This window comes from Aotus nancymaae, unplaced genomic scaffold (assembly GCF_030222135.1).
Source record: "Aotus nancymaae isolate 86718 unplaced genomic scaffold, 86718_ANA_hifiasm-v0.15.2.pri h1tg000183l, whole genome shotgun sequence".
NCBI lineage: Eukaryota > Metazoa > Chordata > Mammalia > Primates > Aotidae > Aotus > Aotus nancymaae.
Window position 1 is genome coordinate 247,778 of NW_026988598.1, and position 11,540 is coordinate 259,317.

Sequence of the window (11,540 nt, forward strand, 5' to 3'; positions counted from 1 at the left end):
TTGGTAAACGAACACACAGCAGAGCAATTTCAAGGAAACGTTTCTCTTGAGTTATAGATGACGTCTTAGTGCTGTTTCTTACATATGCCGGTGTAGGGCTAGAAATGCCTGATTTGGGATTCTGCAGAGAAAGGGTTTGCAAACTGCTGAATCCACAGGTGGGTTTAACTCTGTCAGTTGAATGCACACATTGACAACCATTCAGTTAGATAGCTCTGCTTTGGTTTTAGAAGCAGATATTTCTCTGTACATCCTATGGTCCCATTCACTGGGGGATAATCAAATGCAGCTCCTAGAAGAAACGTGTTTCTAACTCGCTGAATCTAAACATCGATGCAACTCTCTTAGTTGAAAGAATGCACAGCAGACCACTTTGAAAGAAACGTTTCCCCTGAGTTTTAGAGGAAGTCATACTGCTGTTTCCTACATATGCCTGTATTGGGCTGGAAAAGCCTGTTTTAGGATTCTGCACAGAAAGTGTTTGCAAACTCCTGAATCCACACATGAGTTTAACTCTGTAAGTAGAATGGACACATTGACAACCATTTAGTTGGATGGCTCCGTTTTGTTGTAAGAAACAGATATTTCTCTGTACAGCCTATGGTCCCATTCACTCGGGAATATCCCAACGCAGCTCCTAGAAGAAACGTGTTTCTAACTCGCTGAAGCTAAACATGGATTCAACTCTCCTAGGTGAAGGAACGAACAGCAGAGCAGTTTGAAGGAAACGTTTCCCCTGAGTATTTGACGAAGTCTTACTGCTGTTTCTTCCATACGCCCGTTTGGGGCTGGAAAAGCCTATTTTGGGATTCTGCACAGAAAGGGTATGCAAATTGCTGAATCGACACGAGTTTATCTCTGTAAGATGAATGCACGAATTGAAAACCATTCAGTTACATCGTTCCGTTTTTTTATTTAGAAGCAGATGTTTCTCTGTACAGCCTATGGTAACATTCACTCGGGTATATACCAACACAGCTCCAAGAAGAAACGTGTTTCTAACTAGCTGAATCTAAACATAAGTTCAACACTCTTAGTTCAACGAACGGACAGCAGAGCAGTTTGACGGAAACCTTTCTCCTGAGTTTTCGGTGAAGTCTTACTGCTGTTTGTTACATAGGCCGTTATTGGGCTGGAAATGCCTGTTTTGGGATTCCGCACAGAAAGGGTTTGCAAACTGCTGAATCCACACATGAGTTTAACTCTGAAAGTTCAATACACACATTGACAACCATTCAGTTAGATAGCTCCGTTTTGGTTTTAGGAGCAGATATTTCTCTGTACAGCCTATGGTCCCATTCACTCAGGGATATCCCAACGCAGCTCCTAGAAGAAACGGGTTTCTAACTGGCTGAGTCTAAATATAGTTTCAACTCCTTTAGGTGAACGAAAGCACAGCAGAGCAGTTTGAAGGAAACGTTTCTCGTGATTTTTTGACGTTGTCTTACGGCTGTTTCTTACATATGCCGGTAATGGCCTGGAAATGCCTGTTTTGGGATTCTGCACAGAAAGCGTTTGCAAACTGCTTAATCCACATATGAGTTTAACTCTGTACGTTGAATGCACACACTGACAACCATTCATTTAGATAGCTCCATTTTTGTTTTAGAAGCAGACATTTCTCTGTACAGCCTATGGTCCCATTCACTTGGGGACATCCCAACGCAGCTCCTAGAAAAATCGTGTTTCTAACTCGCTGAATCTAAACATAGATTCAACCCTCTTAGGTGAACAAATGCACAGCAGAGCAGTTTGACGGAATCGTTTGTCCTGAGTTTTCGACGAGGTCTTACTGCTGTTTCTTATATATGCCGGTATTGGGCTGGAAATGCCTGTTTTGGGATTCTGCACAGAAAGGGTTGGCAAACTGCTTAATACACACATGAGTTTACCTCTGTAGGTTGAATTCAGACATTGACAACCATTTACTTAGACAGATCCATTTTGGTTTTAGAAGCAGGTATTTCTCTGTACAGAATATGTTCCCATTCACTCGGGAATATCCCAACGCAGCTCTTAGAAGAAACGTGTTTCTAACTCGCTGAATCTAAACATACATTCAACTCTCTTAGGTGAACAAATGCACAGCAGAGCAGTTTGAAGGAAACGTTTCTCCTGAGTTTCAGACGAAGCCTTAAAGCTGTTTCTTCCATATGCCGGTATTGGGCTGGAAATGCCTGTTTTGGGATTCTGCACAGAAAGTGTTTGCAAAGTGCTGAATACGCCCATGACTTTAACTCTGTAAGCTGAATGCACACATTGACAAACATTCTATTAGATAGCACGGTTTTGGTTTCAGAAGCAGATAATTCTGTACAGCCTATGGTCCCATTCACTCGGGAATATCCCAACGCAGCTCCTAGGGGAAACGTGTTTCTAATTCGCTGAATCTAAACATAGATTCAACTCCCTTAGTTGAACGAACACACAGCAGAGCAGTTTGAAGGAGACGTTTCTCCTGAGTTATAGATGAAGTCTTACTGCAGCTTCTTACATATGCTGGTATTGGGCTGGAAATTCCTGTATTATGCAAAGAACGTGTTTGCAAGCTGCTGAATCCATACATGAGTTTAACTCTGTAAGTAGAATGCACACGTTGACAACCATTTAGTTAGATAGCTCCGTTTTGGTGTTAGAAGCAGATATTTCTCTGTACAGCCTATGGTCCCATTCACTCGGGAATATCCCAACGCACCTGCTAGAAGAAACGTGTTTCTAATTCGCTGAATCTAAACGTAGATTCAACTCCCGTAGGTGAAAGAACGCACAGCAGAGCAGTTTCAAGGAAACGTCTCTCCTGAGTTTTAGACGAAGTCTTACTGCTGTTTCTTACATATGCCGGTGTAGGGCTAGAAATGCCTCTTTTGGGATTCTGCACAGAAAGGGTTTGCAAACTGCTGAATCCACACATGAGTTTAACTCTGTCAGGTGAATGCGCACATTGACAACCATTCAGTTACATAGCTCCGTTTTGCTTTTAGAAGCAAATATTTCTCTGTACCGCCTGTGGTCCCATTCACTCGGGAATATACCAACACAGCTCCAAGAAGAAACGTGTTTCTAACTCGCTGAATCTAAACATAGATTCAACTCTCTTTGGTAAACGAACACACAGCAGAGCAATTTCAAGGAAACGTTTCTCTTGAGTTATAGATGACGTCTTAGTGCTGTTTCTTACATATGCCGGTGTAGGGCTAGAAATGCCTGATTTGGGAATCTGCAGAGAAAGGGTTTGCAAACTGCTGAATCCACAGGTGGGTTTAACTCTGTCAGTTGAATGCACACATTGACAACCATTCAGTTAGATAGCTCTGCTTTGGTTTTAGAAGCAGATATTTCTCTGTACATCCTATGGTCCCATTCACTGGGGGATAATCAAATGCAGCTCCTAGAAGAAACGTGTTTCTAACTCGCTGAATCTAAACATCGATGCAACTCTCTTAGTTGAAAGAATGCACAGCAGACCACTTTGAAAGAAACGTTTCCCCTGAGTTTTAGAGGAAGTCATACTGCTGTTTCTTACATATGCCTGTATTGGGCTGGAAAAGCCTGTTTTAGGATTCTGCACAGAAAGTGTTTGCAAACTCCTGAATCCACACATGAGTTTAACTCTGTAAGTAGAATGGACACATTGACAACCATTTAGTTGGATGGCTCCGTTTTGTTGTAAGAAACAGATATTTCTCTGTACAGCCTATGGTCCCATTCACTCGGGAATATCCCAACGCAGCTCCTAGAAGAAACGTGTTTCTAACTCGCTGAAGCTAAACATGGATTCAACTCTCCTAGGTGAAGGAACGAACAGCAGAGCAGTTTGAAGGAAACGTTTCCCCTGAGTATTTGACGAAGTCTTACTGCTGTTTCTTCCATACGCCCGTTTGGGGCTGGAAAAGCCTATTTTGGGATTCTGCACAGAAAGGGTATGCAAATTGCTGAATCGACACGAGTTTATCTCTGTAAGATGAATGCACGAATTGAAAACCATTCAGTTACATCGTTCCGTTTTTTTATTTAGAAGCAGATGTTTCTCTGAACAGCCTATGGTAACATTCACTCGGGTATATACCAACACAGCTCCAAGAAGAAACGTGTTTCTAACTAGCTGAATCTAAACATAAGTTCAACACTCTTAGTTCAACGAACGGACAGCAGAGCAGTTTGAAGGAAACCTTTCTCCTGAGTTTTCGGTGAAGTCTTACTGCTGTTTGTTACATAGGCCGTTATTGGGCAGGAAATGCCTGTTTTGGGATTCCGCACAGAAAGGGTTTGCAAACTGCTGAATCCACACATGAGTTTAACTCTGAAAGTTCAATACACACATTGACAACCATTCAGTTAGATAGCTCTGTTTTGGTTTTAGGAGCAGATATTTCTCTGTACAGCCTATGGTCCCATTCACTCAGGGATAACCCAACGCAGTTCCTAGAAGAAACGGGTTTCTAACTGGCTGAGTCTAAATATAGTTTCAACTCCTTTAGGTGAACGAAAGCACAGCAGAGCAGTTTGAAGGAAACGTTTCTCGTGATTTTTTGACGTTGTCTTACGGCTGTTTCTTACATATGCCGGTAATGGCCTGGAAATGCCTGTTTTGGGATTCTGCACAGAAAGCGTTTGCAAACTGCTTAATCCACATATGAGTTTAACTCTGTACGTTGAATGCACACACTGACAACCATTCATTTAGATAGCTCCATTTTTGTTTTAGAAGCAGACATTTCTCTGTACAGCCTATGGTCCCATTCACTTGGGGACATCCCAACGCAGCTCCTAGAAAAATCGTGTTTCTAACTCGCTGAATCTAAACATAGATTCAACCCTCTTAGGTGAACAAATGCACAGCAGAGCAGTTTGACGGAATCGTTTGTCCTGAGTTTTCGACGAGGTCTTACTGCTGTTTCTTATATATGCCGGTATTGGGCTGGAAATGCCTGTTTTGGGATTCTGCACAGAAAGGGTTGGCAAACTGCTTAATACACACATGAGTTTACCTCTGTAGGTTGAATTCAGACATTGACAACCATTTACTTAGACAGATCCATTTTGGTTTTAGAAGCAGGTATTTCTCTGTACAGAATATGTTCCCATTCACTCGGGAATATCCCAACGCAGCTCTTAGAAGAAACGTGTTTCTAACTCGCTGAATCTAAACATACATTCAACTCTCTTAGGTGAACAAATGCACAGCAGAGCAGTTTGAAGGAAACGTTTCTCCTGAGTTTCAGACGAAGCCTTAAAGCTGTTTCTTCCATATGCCGGTATTGGGCTGGAAATGCCTGTTTTGGGATTCTGCACAGAAAGTGTTTGCAAAGTGCTGAATACGCCCATGACTTTAACTCTGTAAGTTGAATGCACACATTGACAAACATTCTATTAGATAGCACGGTTTTGGTTTCAGAAGCAGATAATTCTGTACAGCTTATGGTCCCATTCACTCGGGAATATCCCAACGCAGCTCCTAGGGGAAACGTGTTTCTAATTCGCTGAATCTAAACATAGATTCAACTCCCTTAGTTGAACGAACACACAGCAGAGCAGTTTGAAGGAGACGTTTCTCCTGAGTTATAGATGAAGTCTTACTGCAGCTTCTTACATATGCTGGTATTGGGCTGGAAATTCCTGTATTATGCAAAGAACGTGTTTGCAAGCTGCTGAATCCATACATGAGTTTAACTCTGTAAGTAGAATGCACACGTTGACAACCATTTAGTTAGATAGCTCCGTTTTGGTGTTAGAAGCAGATATTTCTCTGTACAGCCTATGGTCCCATTCACTCGGGAATATCCCAACGCACCTGCTAGAAGAAACGTGTTTCTAATTCGCTGAATCTAAACGTAGATTCAACTCCCGTAGGTGAAAGAACGCACAGCAGAGCAGTTTCAAGGAAACGTCTCTCCTGAGTTTTAGACGAAGTCTTACTGCTGTTTCTTACATATGCCGGTGTAGGGCTAGAAATGCCTCTTTTGGGATTCTGCACAGAAAGGGTTTGCAAACTGCTGAATCCACACATGAGTTTAACTCTGTCAGGTGAATGCGCACATTGACAACCATTCAGTTACATAGCTCCGTTTTGCTTTCAGAAGCAAACATTTCTCTGTACCGCCTGTGGTCCCATTCACTCGGGAATATACCAACACAGCTCCAAGAAGAAACGTGTTTCTAACTCGCTGAATCTAAACATAGATTCAACTCTCTTTGGTAAACGAACACACAGCAGAGCAATTTCAAGGAAACGTTTCTCTTGAGTTATAGATGACGTCTTAGTGCTGTTTCTTACATATGCCGGTGTAGGGCTAGAAATGCCTGATTTGGGATTCTGCAGAGAAAGGGTTTGCAAACTGCTGAATCCACAGGTGGGTTTAACTCTGTCAGTTGAATGCACACATTGACAACCATTCAGTTAGATAGCTCTGCTTTGGTTTTAGAAGCAGATATTTCTCTGTACATCCTATGGTCCCATTCACTGGGGGATAATCAAATGCAGCTCCTAGAAGAAACGTGTTTCTAACTCGCTGAATCTAAACATCGATGCAACTCTCTTAGTTGAAAGAATGCACAGCAGACCACTTTGAAAGAAACGTTTCCCCTGAGTTTTAGAGGAAGTCATACTGCTGTTTCCTACATATGCCTGTATTGGGCTGGAAAAGCCTGTTTTAGGATTCTGCACAGAAAGTGTTTGCAAACTCCTGAATCCACACATGAGTTTAACTCTGTAAGTAGAATGGACACATTGACAACCATTTAGTTGGATGGCTCCGTTTTGTTGTAAGAAACAGATATTTCTCTGTACAGCCTATGGTCCCATTCACTCGGGAATATCCCAACGCAGCTCCTAGAAGAAACGTGTTTCTAACTCGCTGAAGCTAAACATGGATTCAACTCTCCTAGGTGAAGGAACGAACAGCAGAGCAGTTTGAAGGAAACGTTTCCCCTGAGTATTTGACGAAGTCTTACTGCTGTTTCTTCCATACGCCCGTTTGGGGCTGGAAAAGCCTATTTTGGGATTCTGCACAGAAAGGGTATGCAAATTGCTGAATCGACACGAGTTTATCTCTGTAAGATGAATGCACGAATTGAAAACCATGCAGTTACATCGTTCCGTTTTTTTATTTAGAAGCAGATGTTTCTCTGAACAGCCTATGGTAACATTCACTCGGGTATATACCAACACAGCTCCAAGAAGAAACGTGTTTCTAACTAGCTGAATCTAAACATAAGTTCAACACTCTTAGTTCAACGAACGGACAGCAGAGCAGTTTGAAGGAAACCTTTCTCCTGAGTTTTCGGTGAAGTCTTACTTCTGTTTGTTACATAGGCTGTTATTGGGCAGGAAATGCCTGTTTTGGGATTCCGCACAGAAAGGGTTTGCAAACTGCTGAATCCACACATGAGTTTAACTCTGAAAGTTCAATACACACATTGACAACCATTCAGTTAGATAGCTCCGTTTTGGTTTTAGGAGCAGATATTTCTCTGTACAGCCTATGGTCCCATTCACTCAGGGATATCCCAACGCAGCTCCTAGAAGAAACGGGTTTCTAACTGGCTGAGTCTAAATATAGTTTCAACTCCTTTAGGTGAACGAAAGCACAGCAGAGCAGTTTGAAGGAAACGTTTCTCGTGATTTTTTGACGTTGTCTTACTGCTGTTTCTTACATATGCCGGTAATGGCCTGGAAATGCCTGTTTTGGGATTCTGCACAGAAAGCGTTTGCAAACTGCTTAATCCACATATGAGTTTAACTCTGTACGTTGAATGCACACACTGACAACCATTCATTTAGATAGCTCCATTTTTGTTTTAGAAGCAGACATTTCTCTGTACAGCCTATGGTCCCATTCACTTGGGGACATCCCAACGCAGCTCCTAGAAAAATCGTGTTTCTAACTCGCTGAATCTAAACATAGATTCAACCCTCTTAGGTGAACAAATGCACAGCAGAGCAGTTTGACGGAATCGTTTGTCCTGAGTTTTCGACGAAGTCTTACTGCTGTTTCTTATATATGCCGGTATTGGGCTGGAAATGCCTGTTTTGGGATTCTGCACAGAAAGGGTTGGCAAACTGCTTAATACACACATGAGTTTACCTCTGTAGGTTGAATTCAGACATTGACAACCATTTACTTAGACAGATCCATTTTGGTTTTAGAAGCAGGTATTTCTCTGTACAGAATATGTTCCCATTCACTCGGGAATATCCCAACGCAGCTCTTAGAAGAAACGTGTTTCTAACTCGCTGAATCTAAACATACATTCAACTCTCTTAGGTGAACAAATGCACAGCAGAGCAGTTTGAAGGAAACGTTTCTCCTGAGTTTCAGACGAAGCCTTAAAGCTGTTTCTTCCATATGCCGGTATTGGGCTGGAAATGCCTGTTTTGGGATTCTGCACAGAAAGTGTTTGCAAAGTGCTGAATACGCCCATGACTTTAACTCTGTAAGTTGAATGCACACATTGACAAACATTCTATTAGATAGCACGGTTTTGGTTTCAGAAGCAGATAATTCTGTACAGCTTATGGTCCCATTCACTCGGGAATATCCCAACGCAGCTCCTAGGGGAAACGTGTTTCTAATTCGCTGAATCTAAACATAGATTCAACTCCCTTAGTTGAACGAACACACAGCAGAGCAGTTTGAAGGAGACGTTTCTCCTGAGTTATAGATGAAGTCTTACTGCAGCTTCTTACATATGCTGGTATTGGGCTGGAAATTCCTGTATTATGCAAAGAACGTGTTTGCAAGCTGCTGAATCCATACATGAGTTTAACTCTGTAAGTAGAATGCACACGTTGACAACCATTTAGTTAGATAGCTCCGTTTTGGTGTTAGAAGCAGATATTTCTCTGTACAGCCTATGGTCCCATTCACTCGGGAATATCCCAACGCACCTGCTAGAAGAAACGTGTTTCTAATTCGCTGAATCTAAACGTAGATTCAACTCCCGTAGGTGAAAGAACGCACAGCAGAGCAGTTTCAAGGAAACGTCTCTCCTGAGTTTTAGACGAAGTCTTACTGCTGTTTCTTACATATGCCGGTGTAGGGCTAGAAATGCCTCTTTTGGGATTCTGCACAGAAAGGGTTTGCAAACTGCTGAATCCACACATGAGTTTAACTCTGTCAGGTGAATGCGCACATTGACAACCATTCAGTTACATAGCTCCGTTTTGCTTTCAGAAGCAAACATTTCTCTGTACCGCCTGTGGTCCCATTCACTCGGGAATATACCAACACAGCTCCAAGAAGAAACGTGTTTCTAACTCGCTGAATCTAAACATAGATTCAACTCTCTTTGGTAAACGAACACACAGCAGAGCAATTTCAAGGAAACGTTTCTCTTGAGTTATAGATGACGTCTTAGTGCTGTTTCTTACATATGCCGGTGTAGGGCTAGAAATGCCTGATTTGGGATTCTGCAGAGAAAGGGTTTGCAAACTGCTGAATCCACAGGTGGGTTTAACTCTGTCAGTTGAATGCACACATTGACAACCATTCAGTTAGATAGCTCTGCTTTGGTTTTAGAAGCAGATATTTCTCTGTACATCCTATGGTCCCATTCACTGGGGGATAATCAAATGCAGCTCCTAGAAGAAACGTGTTTCTAACTCGCTGAATCTAAACATCGATGCAACTCTCTTAGTTGAAAGAATGCACAGCAGACCACTTTGAAAGAAACGTTTCCCCTGAGTTTTAGAGGAAGTCATACTGCTGTTTCCTACATATGCCTGTATTGGGCTGGAAAAGCCTGTTTTAGGATTCTGCACAGAAAGTGTTTGCAAACTCCTGAATCCACACATGAGTTTAACTCTGTAAGTAGAATGGACACATTGACAACCATTTAGTTGGATGGCTCCGTTTTGTTGTAAGAAACAGATATTTCTCTGTACAGCCTATGGTCCCATTCACTCGGGAATATCCCAACGCAGCTCCTAGAAGAAACGTGTTTCTAACTCGCTGAAGCTAAACATGGATTCAACTCTCCTAGGTGAAGGAACGAACAGCAGAGCAGTTTGAAGGAAACGTTTCCCCTGAGTATTTGACGAAGTCTTACTGCTGTTTCTTCCATACGCCCGTTTGGGGCTGGAAAAGACTATTTTGGGATTCTGCACAGAAAGGGTATGCAAATTGCTGAATCGACACGAGTTTATCTCTGTAAGATGAATGCACGAATTGAAAACCATGCAGTTACATCGTTCCGTTTTTTTATTTAGAAGCAGATGTTTCTCTGTACAGCCTATGGTAACATTCACTCGGGTATATACCAACACAGCTCCAAGAAGAAACGTGTTTCTAACTAGCTGAATCTAAACATAAGTTCAACACTCTTAGTTCAACGAACGGACAGCAGAGCAGTTTGAAGGAAACCTTTCTCCTGAGTTTTCGGTGAAGTCTTACTGCTGTTTGTTACATAGGCTGTTATTGGGCTGGAAATGCCTGTTTTGGGATTCCGCACAGAAAGGGTTTGCAAACTGCTGAATCCACACATGAGTTTAACTCTGAAAGTTCAATACACACATTGACAACCATTCAGTTAGATAGCTCCGTTTTGGTTTTAGGAGCAGATATTTCTCTGTACAGCCTATGGTCCCATTCACTCAGGGATATCCCAACGCAGCTCCTAGAAGAAACGGGTTTCTAACTGGCTGAGTCTAAATATAGTTTCAACTCCTTTAGGTGAACGAAAGCACAGCAGAGCAGTTTGAAGGAAACGTTTCTCGTGATTTTTTGACGTTGTCTTACGGCTGTTTCTTACATATGCCGGTAATGGCCTGGAAATGCCTGTTTTGGGATTCTGCACAGAAAGCGTTTGCAAACTGCTTAATCCACATATGAGTTTAACTCTGTACGTTGAATGCACACACTGACAACCATTCATTTAGATAGCTCCATTTTTGTTTTAGAAGCAGACATTTCTCTGTACAGCCTATGGTCCCATTCACTTGGGGACATCCCAACGCAGCTCCTAGAAAAATCGTGTTTCTAACTCGCTGAATCTAAACATAGATTCAACCCTCTTAGGTGAACAAATGCACAGCAGAGCAGTTTGACGGAATCGTTTGTCCTGAGTTTTCGACGAAGTCTTACTGCTGTTTCTTATATATGCCGGTATTGGGCTGGAAATGCCTGTTTTGGGATTCTGCACAGAAAGGGTTGGCAAACTGCTTAATACACACATGAGTTTACCTCTGTAGGTTGAATTCAGACATTGACAACCATTTACTTAGACAGATCCATTTTGGTTTTAGAAGCAGGTATTTCTCTGTACAGAATATGTTCCCATTCACTCGGGAATATCCCAACGCAGCTCTTAGAAGAAACGTGTTTCTAACTCGCTGAATCTAAACATACATTCAACTCTCTTAGGTGAACAAATGCACAGCAGAGCAGTTTGAAGGAAACGTTTCTCCTGAGTTTCAGACGAAGCCTTAATGCTGTTTCTTCCATATGCCGGTATTGGGCTGGAAAAGCCTGTTTTGGGATTCTGCACAGAAAGTGTTTGCAAAGTGCTGAATACGCCCATGACTTTAACTCTGTAAGCTGAAT